Below are 15,664 nucleotides of genomic sequence, written 5' to 3'. Positions count from 1 at the left end.
ATGTCCCTTGTTGCTGTCATCTCCCAGAATAGGAGTCTTCAGCCATAATCCTTCGCTGGTGGGAATGGAGTGACACCCTTGTATGGGCAGATCGGTATACAGAAAAAGATAATAGTACGCTGGCAGAAGGGCAAACATGGCAGAAAAGACTTTATAGTATCTATGTTTAAAAAGCCTACCAGTCAGAAGGCCTTTACTTCTCCTCTCAAGTATATATAAAGACAAATCTTGTTTCCTACTTTTTGAGATAGAGCAGGAAAGGATTAAACTTTTTTTGTGGTCTCTTTAGCCACTGGGGGGTTTCACCCCTTCTATGTGTTTGGGTTACCATTGTCAGAAATATAGAAATTAAAAGTAATTCTACACTTTGGCAATAATAATAAGGGTAAATCTTTAAAAAAATCTCTTAAAATATTTTTCTTGGGCCTATAAATACCTGCTGAGTCTGCTGGTGAGGTCCACCTAATGCATTTTCCTGAGTGGCAACACTCCTGCCCTACTCCTAAATTTAGAGCAGAGTTGCCCCTCTCATGTAGGCTTTTTCTGCTTTTGCTACACTGTGATAGAAAAGGTTGCAGGGGTTGTGACTTTTAGCTTTTTCACTACTGATTCACAAGCCTGTAGCTAGTCAGTCAGGACATAGCGACACATTTTGGACCAGCAGCACTGCCCCTTTCAATGTAAGCTGTAATGTCTGGGAGGGGGACAATGTAAGACCCAAGTGACATAGAATTTGGCTAATCCAGAAAATAATGAAGACATTTTTTTGTTTACAATGAGGCTTGTGCCTCAGTATCTGAAATGAAGACGTGTTTGGGTGGCAATACAGGAAAGCTACAATTTGGGCATATGTTAAAACTACCCTTACAATGGGATTGCCCACAGTAAAAGTGTTAAAAAGCAATCTTACCTACCTTATATGTCACTTCTGTGGTTTTTCTGTTGTTTTGACATCATTGGTAAGAATTGCAGGACCAGCAGTCCTGCATGGTAAGTGAGCACATAAAGGACTCCAGTGCATCGGAGGAAAAAGGAAACCGCTGCATGCCACAGGTATAATATAAAGTAGTTTTGTAAAATTCCCTAGATAAAAAAGAATACCTAGTTTCAACAGACTTAGGAAAAGTTAGAATATATGCTATATTTTTATTGCTTTCTATGTGTCCTTTTCTTATGTGCCCCGGTGATCAAAACAGAAAATAATGACTAAAATTTAGAGAATTAAGAAAAATCTTCCAATGGGAACAAATGTTCCAGGGACTATTGCCTGAGATATTAAAGAACATCTTCCTAGCAGGACAGACAGCAATATAACCTAAATGTTGTAAACCTTTGTTGTTTTTGGTTTACACTTTAACCCACACATTCTACAGCCTTTCCTGGTCAGAACATATATAAGATGTTCTAGTAGAGTGCTCATGCTTTGTCCCTATACCGTATAACTTAACAAATTGATTTCACCATATTCTTTCACAAAAACATTGCATTTCTCACAGAAGGCATTTGATATCTGCTTTAAATCATTCATAAGTTCTGACAAATTGATTTCACCATATACTTTTATTGGCCAGAAAGAATTGCATTTCCTACAGAAGGCATTTGATATCTGTTTTAAATATTTTATAGCTTCCATTCAGTAAAATAACGGTTTTCCAGATTTGAGGATAAACAATCCATATTTAGTTGCTTTGTACAAATCCCCACTTAACATGCAGTTCAGCATTCTGTTTCTGTATATTTGTACAAGTTTTGTCAGATTGCTGGGTTCCATAGGATTGTGTCAATTTGTTTAGTGGGTAAGAATCTGCTAGTTGAGAGATAATCAAGAGCTTACTTTCTAGTATGAGTTGCCCCACATTATTAGATTTCTTTATTCACACAAAATAATGTACCTACAGTCACTGCTGAAGATACACGTTTGTTTGGGTTTGCCCTAAGCACTCAGATTTCCTCCCTAATCCTAAAAACATGCAGCTAGATTAATTGCCTTCCCTCCAAAAAAATTGACTGTGAGCCCCTCTGAGGGGCAGTTAGTGATACGCCTGATAACTTTTATAAATTCAAAAATAATAAGAATATTAAAATGATCCCCTAATACCTACCTATGTAGTGTAATGTAGAAGAAAGCAATGGAAGATACTTTTTTCCCAGAAATAACAACCATTTGCATATTTAGATGAACCTCCAGATCATCCTTTGTCACGGTACATTAGAGTGGTGGTCAGCAGTGAAGAATACTTCCAACATTGCTGGCCAATGGAAAGAACGCCACTTTTACAGATATCAAAAAAAGACCATTGGTGTCAGTTACACTGACCTGAGAGATATATATTGCTCAAGGAACACCTAGCAACCTCTCGTGCTGTTCTCTATTTCATAATTTGTTTGAGTTTTATTGCTGCCTGCACTTCCACTGAGGAGACATTTTCTTTAACTTTTCTCTAACTTCCTGTCCCAGGTGATCACTGACCAAAAGAACTAACATCAAAGTTTTTGCACCAGAAATAACTGATTTGTATTAAGACAAATAAAGGTTTGACTTTGGAAGGAAAAAGGGAAAATATGGCAATATTTTGGAGTTTGGCCAAGCACTATTAAGTAGTATTCTATAGAAGCACTTTTACATGAAATTGAATTTTATAGTTGGAAAACGTGCATTTCTAAAATGTACCTATCTTCTTACATATACAAAGTGAGTTTTTGAACAGTAGAGGATCCCATAGGTGCCATTTGAGGCATCTTTAAGTGGACAGCTATGAGTGACATCTGTATGTGGAATTAAATACACACGCAAAAAAAAAAATTGGGAAACAAAAGCAAGGGGCAGATGTAAAGTGCTGAGAGCTGGTCTTAAATAAATACATTTACAAAATTCCAACCTACAGCCAAACAATCCATTAGTTACAGGATCTAGAATGCTGCTGAATTACTCTACACATTTAGGTCTGTATGTTGACCTATCTTCGAAATAACATATAAAGTTTCCTCAGGCTGTGCTTCAGATACACATTGCCTTCAAGTCACAGCCAGCATTACCTAATGTTACTATGGCTACTACCACAATCCACTACTTAACAACAGAAAAAACCTCATTAGCTACACTTGGGGCTGGACACTCACATTTATTTTAATTAAAATGTACTTTAGTGCATTACTGGCCTACTGATATGTGCTAAGATATGGTTTAGGAGTCATGTGTAAAATGTGGAAATAATGACCTACCAAATGTTCAAGGGAACATATTCATATATATAGCAGCACGCTATTACATCTGTGCAGAACTGGCCAAAGGATAAACAACACATATATATATATATATATATATGTAACTTGTGTTTGTAGGTTTTCCTTAGAGTTAGGGCAAGGGTTTAAATATTAGAAAAATAAAACCCAAGTGGCTTAAGTTCCCATCTGAATTACGTATAGAAAACTTTATGATATTTATCATAGCTGTTAATGCCATATATTTACCAGCTGTGTGTTCAAATTACATTCTGTTTATTTTCCATCACATTTCTTTTTCCTTTCTGTTTTCCACAGCTGAGACCCCAACCGTTTTATATGATTTCAGTAATAAACTACCAAATTTGTCTAAAGAATACTGGCCCAGGAGGTAAACTGGGCTAAGGTTTTAAGATGTCCCACGTAAAGATTTTGTACCAGAACCCTGTTGCTTAATGGATAACATTTACATTGATGTGATTCTATGGGAAACTGACATAAAAAAACATATGTTGTACATCTCTGCAATACATGTACATTTCCCAATGTTTTATCCCATCAAGGACCTTGAAGTACATAAAAGGGAAAGGGGTGGCTTTAAGCAAAATTGGACCCTTTTGTCAAGTGGGACCACTGCTGTCAGGGATTTATTTCCAGAAATGTTCACTTACTTTTAGACAGGAAATAAATGAAAAGTCTCCAAGAAACACAGTCAATTTTTGTTTTTTTTTAGTAAGGAAATGTTAGCTGTTTCTTGATTGTGTTCCTGCTCAAGTTTTCCCACCTGGGTAAAAGTTGTTCCAAGAACAAGATTTTAGAACAAATTTCTTGCACAAGTTTAAAGAGTTCCAACCCTATCCCACTATATCCTAATTAAGAAAAAAGTTTTGGCTAATAATACACTTTAACAATCCAACCTGCTATAATAATTATTGCCCTGTATAAAATGTCAATTGTTTCTTATTTCCGTGTCTATTTTAGGTTATGATAAATTATCCATGTAAAGATATTTTTCTGGAAATATCATCATTTACTATGTGATAACCATTGCAAATAATGTTTTTTTGTTTATAAATATTTTATTCATTCATTTACCTGAATTTGTATCTGATTTTGTATGTGTGATAGGACAGAAATTAGTGGTGTTTGCCTCAGGCTAAGGCTCATCTGTTAATTTGGTTGATTTAATAAAAGTAGCAAGCCTGTAGCTGTATTTTTTTTTAGAAATATTTACTCACATGTAGGGTCATTTATACAATATAAATTTGTTTACTAAATTGGATTACTAAAATAAACTTAATTTTAGCAAATCAGACCCAATACCTAGAAAGAGCTTTTGGACAGTCCTAAAATTCTTAACACTTCTTCAAAAAAAATCCCATATCATAAAATTTTTACTGATTATTATGTTTGCTTGTGTTCATAAAATAGTAGGATGGTGGTTCATGGTATTCAGAGTTTATGAATTAGTGGGGTAAGAATCTTTTTAGCATTTCTTAACTCCGAAATTTCTGATATTGTACAAATATTTACAATGGGTGTATTAGAAGACATCTAGAAAATGAAATTGATTTTTTCAAGCCTAATACAGTAATTTATTAGAAAACATTTGGAACTTGCACTGTCAAACAAGGAAATTACATTTCATGGATAATTTACCTTTTAGAAAGGCATTTCCCTAAAAATAATGTTTAAATTATTAGCTGGTGTGAATACAGGATTTCAAAACATTTACAATAATTACTGAAATTTATTAAGCAGGTGTTTCCCAAATGTAAAGCGATTATGGAAATGTGATATTTTACATACATACAGCCTTGGCAACCCTATTTGTTTCCTAGAGTCTAGTCGTCAAAAAAAAACAAGTCTTGTGCACTTAGAGGCTCAATGATCGATTATGGCTGTGAAAAAAATTCATTGTCACACCACCTGGGCCTTGTTAGGCATAATACATTTCACAAAACACGACAGAGAAAAAACATGTACAGCAAATCATACAATTCATATACAATTATCATTCTGGGGCATAGGATATGCAGTATATTCTACAATGCAGAATAATTACAGTTAAAATATGCATAGCACAGAGCACAATTCTCCGACTTGTTGCACACTGAAAAATCATTGGGACATTGGAACAATGCTTTATTTTCAATGCATTATAAAAGTTTTTACTATTTTTTTAAACTGAAATCAGCTTTCAATGAAATATGTTATTCTCCATGCTGCAGTTTGACAGACAGAATACTATTTTTAACAGTATTGTCATTTAAAGTCCTGAAAGGCTGCAACATTTTATCTTATGTGTAAAATAAATTGCTAGTGGGTACTTACTAGTGTTGGAAGAATCCCTAGTGTTGACCAGTAAGATGACTTTGTGTTGTAATGTTCAAGTATGTGCCACAGGCTTCTATAAAAATTCAGGGCTGATATGGGCTCCCCACTCGATGTCACCACCTGAAGTTATGTGGCTTTTGTCTTTTCCTTCAAGTGATGAACTTTGGAGGTTTATTGGTATCAGATAGAGCTTAAATCATGGTTGCCAAGCTTCTGGTTGGTGCTGTGCTGCTCTGTAAGTTTTAAGTGCAAAAATTCTGATTACTTGATGATTTGGTTAACAACTAGTTAAAGTTTGAATAAAGCCAGTAATAAAGGCTTTGGTCCATTCAACCTGTCCTCTTGGATGTTTTCATTAATGAAATGTCTTCCAGGTTGGTAACGTCAGCCATAAATACATTGAAATTCTTTGTTTTGTGTGTATAACATTTTAGTTACAGTTGAAATGTCATGAAACAACTATTGTGTCTGAAACAGTTTTCTTTTTTAAACTTTGGATATAGATGTGTTTTTATTCCATATATCACCCATTAGGAAAACCCTGTGTAAGCATCATTGGGAAAGGAAGGCCCAGTCTGCAAAAAAAACTGTCAGAAGTCCCAACTCTTCCCTACAAAAATGTATTTTTGTCTGTCCCCATGGCAAAAGTTTCCATCACTTCCTGCCTTAATAAATCGTGAAGGAAATCTCCTGAACAAGAAAACATACAGCAATATTAAACCTGATGGAGGCTCTAACCCTTCCCTGGTATATTAGAATTAAATAAAAACATTTATCTAGTTTTTGATTTAATGGTAACAATTGTCTTACAACTACATGTTCTGCAGATTTTGATTCAAAGAATATTAGACCATATAAAAACTTTACTCAACCTTTGACATGAATCTTCCTACTTTGTTACATTTCTAAAACAGTGACAGTCACCAGCTATCTTTGGACTTGGGTCTTTCATCCAAGATGGTTTCATTTATCACATATTATTCTCATATCTGCCTTTAAGGTTTGCATTGTCCACTTTTTTTCACTGACCTTGGGGGTTCCAGGTCAAAGTCAACAGCGAATAATTGCTAAAGCCTTGCAGAGAGTTGAGTTGATTTATTTCCAACAACATTCATTTGGTAAAACTCTTATTGGCTTTCTGTTTAACTTGCTGTTGTTAATTATGAATTAGGTTTGGGTTCAACCTTGCAATGGGTTTGAGTCGAATTTGCGCTGCTCAAAATTCAGTATTTCCATATACCTATAAATACATTTTATCAGACACGTGGTAAAGGGTTACCAGAGGATTCCACATTGCAATGTTTGGGGTTACATTTTACCAGACCGTCAGCTCTTGGGCTCAATTTGATGGGCTGGCCAATCCCAAAATAAAAGTTGTTTGAAATCTATAGCACTTGTATAATTGGGCAATTTTTTTAAATCAATAATTTATAGGCCAGAACCAAAGACTTCCAAAACATTCTTTTGGCGGGCCTTTAGAGAGATAATTTATTGCATTTCCACAAGTTTAACCTGTCCTTTAATTTTTCAAGTTAATTGTACAACCTAAACACGGTATTCTCACTGAATTACTGGGGGTGGTAGGTCAAAGAGAACTTTGGGAACTTGTCTTCTCTCTTCCATCTTCTGCCTTCTCTTCCAGTCTTCTTGCTTCATCACCCGATCTGGCACTGCACAGCTGCGAGATGGGGTGACCCCAGATTTCATTAGTTACAGAATTACATAGTAGGTCAGGTTAAAAAAAAAAAGTCCATCAAGTTCAACCACTAGGGAAGTTAACATATCTCAGATATAAAACGATATGGACATATTTGCTTCAAATAATTTGTTTCAACAGGGGAAAAAAATCCTTCCTGATTCCATTAAACAATCCGATGTTCCCTGGATCAACGCTCTCTGTTATCTTCAATTTAAATCCCTAATACCCATTTAGTCCCATACAGCGCATTCGTGAGATCGGTATCTCTTTCCCCTTAGTGGAAAGGATGCCGCCAGGCTCTGCGCTCCCATTGACGCAGCAGCTCTGGCCGCAGCAGCGATGCTGCACTTTTGTTTTTTTGTTTTTTTATAAAAAAAAGGATGTTTCACTTATTTACTAAAAAATCACTGAATATAGTATAATTACCAAAATTGTTGTGTCGCTAATTCCAATACAATGTTATGAAACTGTTTCCATAGGACAATCTTTTGAAACTGTATACCTTTACAAAAAATGTACAATTTTTCCTGATTTTTACTTATACGCACTACTCATACTTTCCCCGTGTCATTTTTTTTACCTTCTTGACCCCTGTTTAAGGTAATTACACAAATTTAAACTAAACTAAACAAGAACTGTAAACATGAACTATCTGTGACTAACAAAAATTATTTAAAAAAAAGATTATGTTTATGAATTTATGTTCTTTTTATTATTACCCAAAGACATGGATCACTCCATCAGGGTGACAGTTCTCCACGTCTTTTTTAAATATCAGTAAGCTTCCAGCAAACAAAAGCCTCCCTTATATTTCCAAACTTAGATATCAGAAAAAGCTATGAGGGGGTCAGACAGAACAAAAAACAAAAGTAGGTGGGGCTAAAGACAAAATAAAAATGTAAAGTCAGGAACTTGGTGTTCTGTATATTTCATCAGGGTATAAATTAACATATTGGCTCAAACAATCAAAACCACTTTTCATTCCTATTTCTACAGTGAATTGCGGTAAAAGGAACAAGACTCCATGCTACGTTTGCACAACTAATATGAAATAAAAATTCTGTGCAGTACATCAAGCTTGCTTGCTTGGAATGTACCCTTGCAAGTCTGGCTCTGTTTTGCTCCCTCAAAAGGTAATATATCATATTTAGCTTTCTTAATACAGTCATAAAATATACAGAATACATAAAAAAAACCTGCAAGCAGTAAGCAATCAAGCACAGAGCAGCCGAGGCACATAGTATATTTATAGACATCAGCACATAGTGTCTGTGCTGGACATTTCTTCATGTGTCTAGTTACCCTTTAGGATATGAGCTAATACCACAACAGTCCCACAGTAGTTTTCACTCTCAATGGATTCTTTTACTTGTCAAGTAGACCAACGATGGCTTTAAACCAAGTTCCCAAAGGTGAAAGTACAACTGCAGCTATTCAACGTATCATTTCCTTTCTGAGAGATCATTTCCTCTTGGCACCAAGACCTTTGCTTTTGTCTTTCAACAAAAATGTTATTTAATCTCTGTGCATGGTCAAACATAATGGATCATGAGATTTAATAATTTTTCTGCCATTGTTTTCTTTCCTAAAATAACGTATTTGTTCCCATTTAAATAAAGATCCAGTTAGAATTTTCAAGCAATTTATTTTATTTATAATGGTATATTACAAAAATAAAACAGTTATATAAATTGTATATATACAATAATGGGAAAGCAAAAAAGTAACAATTTGAAAACTATATGATACATAAATTTAGACTGTGAAATAAACCTACAGTGTGAGTTAGTAAAATTATTAACATGCTAATAAATTTGAGGTGTGCTTGCAATTTAACAGAAATGCTACATTTTTATGAACCCAGTATAGTCAGCCCTTATAATTTCATTGCTTTATCAGAACAAAAGACAGCACATTCAAAAATATTTAGGATATTTGCCACAACTTTATTTGTATAAATGGAAAGGCCCACCTAGTCAGAACCTTTTCCTACTTAAATAATAAATATGTAAAGAATGTTCCATAATTGATGCTAGCCCATTTGGAACCATTAAATGTTGGTAACTTTTCAAAACTTTAGGGGACCAGCTTTACTACCTAATCTATAACCTTGTACATGAAATAAATTGATTTCCTAAAATAGTGGGGCTTACATTTTATTACAGCTACAGAAGCACTGGCAAAACATAGCAATTTTCCTATATTAAATTATTGTTGCAGATCACTAAAAAAAATGAAAAAACAAAACCTTGCTTTTTACTGAAAAGGGATCTAAAAAAAATGGCTGTAGCTGTTTAATTTATAAAGTTATTAAAAAGACATGTATTCAGAGCAATATATAAAATCAAAGACATGGCAACACACACACACAAATGTATATATATATAAAAATTATAAGTTAATTGTAAACTGTAAATCACACCTTTCTCCAAATAACTTTAAAGCTGGAATCTGGGCAATTTCTACCCTTTCCCCCCAACCACCAAATATAGCCATTTATTTAGGGTCAGGCAGGTTCAGGAGTCTATTCTTTTCTCACTGCAGAGCGGGACAGTCCTTTGATTATTCCCATCACTTCTTTTTGGCTGTTGATTACCAGGGTCCACCCAGGTTCCAGAAGACTGCAGCAGATTAATGATGTCACAAAGAGAAGACTGGACGCAGGCTACAACACTTAATCCATCAGTTATCATTCTTGGAAACCATGTTGGTAAGGTATACAAATGGCAGAGTTAGGGTTATAGAAACAGGGCTTAAAAAGATTGTTTTTAATAACTAGCAAATGGGTGGGAGGGAGAAAAGCTTTGCTTAGATGTAGTATTTTTTGGTCTTTTTATTTTATGTTCAATATCTGTTTATGCCTAGTCTGGCCATTTATTTTTGGATTGGGCAATGATCTAATGATAGGAAGCCTTGACTCTGCTGGCAGGCCATTGGTGAAGAAAGAAGTAAATAGGAAAACCTCCAAAAAGCTGGCAGGTGACTCCAGCTCGTAGCATCCAATTTCTTCCTTCTTTTTTCATGAACTTATAAGGTCAACAAAATGGACCTAATACATTTTCTTAGCATTCTGCATCACTCTGCAGATAGCTATCCCTAAGGGTAGTTTTACTTTGCATGCATGGATGACTACCCTTTCATGCCAGTACCCTTCAGTGGTTTATGAGCAAGGTTTATTTCCACACCATTGTAAAAAAAGGACACCTTAGGGTTCTAGCTGGAGGTTTTTAAAACTTCTTTGAAGATTAGTAATTGGAAGTGGTAATTAGTTCAAACAGCCAGTCTCATAACACATTATTGCAAAATGTCATGTCAAATGCTTCATTGATAAAGGTGTTGAGGGGCAGCTTGCAAAGTTTCATGTGACACCCTAAATGGAGACATTGGGCACACTTCCTTTCAAAAATAGCTCTGGCAACTGAATGGTTAACACATACAAAAAAAAATAATAATTAACGATCTTCTACATAAAAGAGCTGACACATGATAAGTTTGCAGAAGACATATTTTCTCATCTAAGCCAGCAAGCAAGAATGAACCAACAATGTAACTGGATGACTTCTGGCTAAGACTGAAATATGAGCAGAAGATAACACGTTATTGATTGAAGTGCTTGTTTACACACACAGAAGATATTTGAGTGGAGAAAACAAAAATGTATTAATCTGGAGTTAGTAGGAATATGTTTTAATTACATTTAAAAGCATAATAACCAAAAAACTATGTTGATTACATATTTTTTAAAAGGCCTATATTTTAATACATTAATACTTTAATACATATGAACATTAGTTCAGTTTTAGCATTGTTAAGAAGTTCAGTACTCCCTGAATCTAAAGGGTTATATTGAGTAAGGCATTTAGGAAAAGTAAGATTACTGTATTATTGTAGACCAGCCATTGTAGACCAGGGTTCCTTTTAGAAGTTTGCAGGGGCTCCTTAAATTGTGGCTGATTAACCTACTATAAAGTGATGACTCTGTGGCCAAAAACATTTGCCAGAGCGAGCTGCAAAAGACTTTTTTTTAGTTGTCTGTAAAAATAATATTCTGCCCACTGATGTATGGGAGCATTATTCCCAATAGCAACCAATATAAATAGCATTAACTCATATATATACATATATTACATAATTTATAATTGATTATTTTAAGGATTCCACTGGGGTAAAAGTATTTAGAAAGGTTGGGGTAGACAAATGCTGAAACCAAGGCTCAAATCAGGCATTACCAAATTTTCAGAAGGCATAAAAAAACATTTTGAGTTTAATTTCAAAAGATGTATATATGGTACCTAAAATATCAAGACATTACCATTCTACATAACTTTTTTCTACTTATAAAGTCAAAATTAGACTGCGTCTCCAAGCAGGCATGGGAAAAAAATATGAAACCAAATATGATTGATCTAAATCTGTGGACAGAATAGTTTTATTTAAAATTAAATAAATACATTTAAATGGTTCTAGTTACCCTAACATACAGGCACTAAATAAAAGTATTGACAAATCAGGAATCTCTGTAGTGGATACTTCATGGATCATCTTCAGGGCCCTACATCTCCCTGCTCCTGAGAAATTGGGGTTCACAGAAGGTAAGTGGCCAGCTATGTGTTCCAGGGTAACACTTTATGATAGGTATAGTTTTTTTGTGATGTGATAGCGCTGCAGCAAAAAAATTTTAGGGGGAGTGAGCCACAAGATTCCCCCACCTATCCTTTTTATAATATACCTACATCTCCCATTTAGGGAGAAATTGGGATTAAAAGAACATAAACTGACATTTATATGTGGCAGGGCACCATGGTATGGTAGGAGTGATTCAATTTTAGTGGGGGGGGCGGTAACAATAGGAGCCCCCCACTTATCCTACATTTTCCTTCCTCTACTGGTAAAGTGACATTGGGGTTCACAGAAGGTAGGTGGCAAGCTATGTGTGACGGGGTAGCAAGGTATGACAGGTATAGTTTTTTGTATCTTGTGATGGCTCCGTAGTGGGAAAAGGGGAGTTAGCCACAGGAGTCCTGCACGTGCAGTCACATTTCCTTTTTCTTACAGAGTAATTGGGATTCATAGAGAGTAAGGGGATAGTTATGTGTGACAGGGTAGGCATGATACGATGGGTACAAAGTTTTAATGGGAAAAGAGGGGGGTGTCCTACTGGCCAATGTGTCTGCAATGTGTAACAGTGTATGTGTAACATGTGTAAGAGTTCCATGGCACAAGAAAGGGGTAACCGCATTGCAACCTTACCGCCAACCTGAATGCAGCCTTGAAGTTTTGTGAACTTTAAGGGGCACCACAGTGCATAGACAATTGGCAGTACCCTAATGGTCATTGCCATGAGAGTGCTCCCCCTCCTGGGGGTCCCCAACATGCAAACTCAGTTTGGGTACCCTGGCCTTGAAATAGTCCCACTTAATGTGAAAATATCCCTGTTTTTTATGCTTGTGACCCCGTATCTAACAACTTGTATAGAGGGCTTAAATTTGCTTTAGCAGCTCTTAGGGTCAACTGTGTACCCTGAAAATTTTACATTTCTATGATGATCAGTGAGGGAGATATGAGGATTTATACATGGGAAAAATGACACTGGGCACTGGGCGTTCCTGATCTAAATCATGTCAAGTCAAACAAACATGTCAAGTCAAACAAAATCATGTCAAGTCAAATCAAGTCAAACTCAAGCATAAGGAAGGACTGCAAGACAATTTACAGTTTCATTTGTAAAACAATGAATTGCAATTGAAAATTTTTAAAAACAAACTTACATACTTAGGTATATTAAAATAAAATTTTCACCCCAGATTGGCCTAATTTTTGTCTACAAGTTTCACATTTGTGTTGGATTCAACTAGAAAATCTGTGAATCATTTTTTATTCCTAATTTATACATTTTTGAATTAATTGTCACATGGGTTTTTGATGAAATATCAATTCCAACACACATTATATAGACATGGTCAACTGCTGTCACTATCAGGAAACCAGCCCAAAGAAATAGCATTAAGCTACGTACACACGTCCAATGGTTCTCGCCTGATAATCATCTCAGGGCCAATATGGGATGAGAATCTGGCGTGTGTACAGCATCGCCAACGTCTGAATGACCATCCTGGTGGATCCACGGACGATGGACGACGAACGATCCTAATGCAAGGGAAGGGGGAGAGACGCTTCATCGTTCTTCCCCTCCCCATAGAGCAGAACGGTGCTGTATGTACAGCACTCGTTCATCCATCATGGAGTGCTTAGATGTAGGAAAGGATCGCGAAAAATCCTTTCCAACGGCAATAATTGCTCGTGTGTACCCAGCTTTACCCATCACTGAAGTGCATGCATACGGACAGGAATTGGCTGTGTATCGGCCGCAATGAGATGCAACAAAGAAGGAAAAAAGGTGAAAATGAATTGCAATTGTTTATGATTCATAGTACTTTATCAAACTAAGTGTAATTATTAAAAGCTTACTTCTACTTTTAGGAGCATTTGTTTTTACTAGCTTTTGATGCACTGGACAACTATTTCTATGTTATTTTTGTTATTTATCTGAGTTAACCTTCTTTAAAGCTGTTCGCTTTATACCTTAACAATTAGCATGAATAAGATAATAAATCTTGCACAGAAAGGCAGTAACATGTGGCGTGCTCTCTTCTCTTTGCTGAAAGATTCATTACAGCGCAATATTATGACACCACTAAATCTACTGCGATTTCCTCTGCAAAGAAAATGTTCTTAAGCAGAAACAAGAACTGATGCAGTTTGATTGACAGGATCATCAAAATAAATTGAAACTTCAAGCTGTGTCACAGACTAAAATAGCACAAGCTGCTGTTGATCCAAAAACCACTCACAGCATGTCCAAGCGAGAATTTGGCAGAGAACACATGCTGCATAAAAAAAGAACACAACACTTAGAGCCATGTTAGCAAGTAAACTTATTGTATAAACATCAACCAAGAACACATAAAAAGTGTTTTCAGATTTACAGATAATGTACGGTTAAATGTTACATTCTGCTCCTTTATATTCTCCTTTATTGGTATTTTGGAAGAAAATGGGTGAGGTCAGCTGTTCTATAAAAAAAATAATACCTGCCCCTGCCAAGGCAGAAACTATGATTCTTATACAGAGGGGGCGAGTAAATGCCAATCAGCTTAGCAGTATTTAAAGATACGTAAGGAACTTTGACTGGAAGCTCTGCTGACGATGTAAAACAAGAAGACATTTCCAGAAGTGTCTGTCAAACAAAGTACAAAAATAATCAGTGTCCATCAGTCCAAGACTCCTGGCGTCCAAGCCACCATGGAGCCTGGTATAGTTTCACAGTATCCTACACATTTTTATTGTATGTCTGACAGCCTGACGTTGCTATTATAGACTAAGCCAAACTTTGCAAAGCACTGTTGTGTGCCCTTCCACAGTATGCAAGGAATATTCTATGTAACATGATATTTTTTAATACACTTGCATTAATAATTAGCCTTGATGTAATTTTTCTCATGATTATTCCTGCCACTGTTTAAAGAAAGTGAGCCAATTTGTGCAGCTCTACTTCACATTTTTGGTGTCACATGTTGTTAAGGGAAAATATTTCTCATTTATTTAAGAAAATGTAAACTCAATTTCCATCATTTTCTTGCAGCCCCTTTGCAGCAATGACAGTTGTTACCCCCACAGGAACAAGTGACTCAACAAAGACCTTCATGACAGCTATTAGTTTAATGACAGCAGCAAATTTAGGCAATATGCAAATATTTTTAAATTATATTAAAATTTTTAAAATCATATTAGATTTTTGTTGAAGAATTGTTAAAGAGCGAGTCCTGTGAATCTAAGCTAGTAAGTTGGCTAAAGTTTGTAGATGAGCGAGGGAAAGGTGTATATTGTGGAGTGTATAAGGAGGAGGATCTGTTAAATTAGTTTCTGCTCTAAAGTCCTTCCCTTAGTATGCTTTAATCTTTTCCTTAAAAAAACATGGACATGGAGAAACCCTAACTTTACTTACTGTTTTGTGTATTTTTAATTGACATGGGAAAGAGATTCTCAAACTTGCTCAGCTTAAGACCTCTACATTAGGGTCAGTGCAATTTCATTGACATCACAAGGCATACCAACAAACTGAGTTGGTGTCTCTTGGGAGACACACTCCTGATTCGTAGGAATGAAATAAAAAATTCCCTTGTTTATTTCTTTCCCATCACAAGCCATATATAGGTCACTGGTAAACAATTAAGTGATTATCCCTGAGTTCTTTACAGTCCCGTCAATGACATGCTGCTGAAAAGTGAAGTAATGATGTAGCCTTGGGCAAAGTGCAGAGGACATTGTAGCTTTGGAGGCCAGACTTTTCTTGCAGTAGTGAGAAGTTATAGGCAGTGTTGCTTGTAGTATTGTATTGGGTTGCTG

The sequence above is a fragment of the Pyxicephalus adspersus genome, chromosome 4, assembly GCF_032062135.1.
Source record: "Pyxicephalus adspersus chromosome 4, UCB_Pads_2.0, whole genome shotgun sequence".
NCBI classification, from domain to species: domain Eukaryota; kingdom Metazoa; phylum Chordata; class Amphibia; order Anura; family Pyxicephalidae; genus Pyxicephalus; species Pyxicephalus adspersus.
The sequence above is the reverse complement of the archived record's forward strand: the minus strand, read 5'-3'. Positions refer to the sequence as shown.